Below are 203 nucleotides of genomic sequence, written 5' to 3'. Positions count from 1 at the left end.
GTGGCCAGGAAGAAACCCCCATGGACGAGCCTCTGAGGAAGAGGCTCCTCCTTGCACCCCGAGCAGAGCCCTCGGGAAGGAACGCGGCTCCTCTGGCCGCTCGGTGCCGCCCGGGAGGGAGCTGCTTTTCACAGGGGCCGCTGACCCGTCGGTTAAACGGAGGATGAGAGGGGCAACTTGAGGAAACGGGGAGCAGAGCTGGT

The sequence above is a fragment of the Apaloderma vittatum genome, unplaced genomic scaffold (genome assembly GCF_000703405.1).
Source record: "Apaloderma vittatum isolate BGI_N311 unplaced genomic scaffold, ASM70340v1 scaffold29844, whole genome shotgun sequence".
Classification (NCBI taxonomy): Eukaryota; Metazoa; Chordata; class Aves; order Trogoniformes; family Trogonidae; genus Apaloderma; species Apaloderma vittatum.
This window is presented reverse-complemented; position numbering follows the sequence as displayed.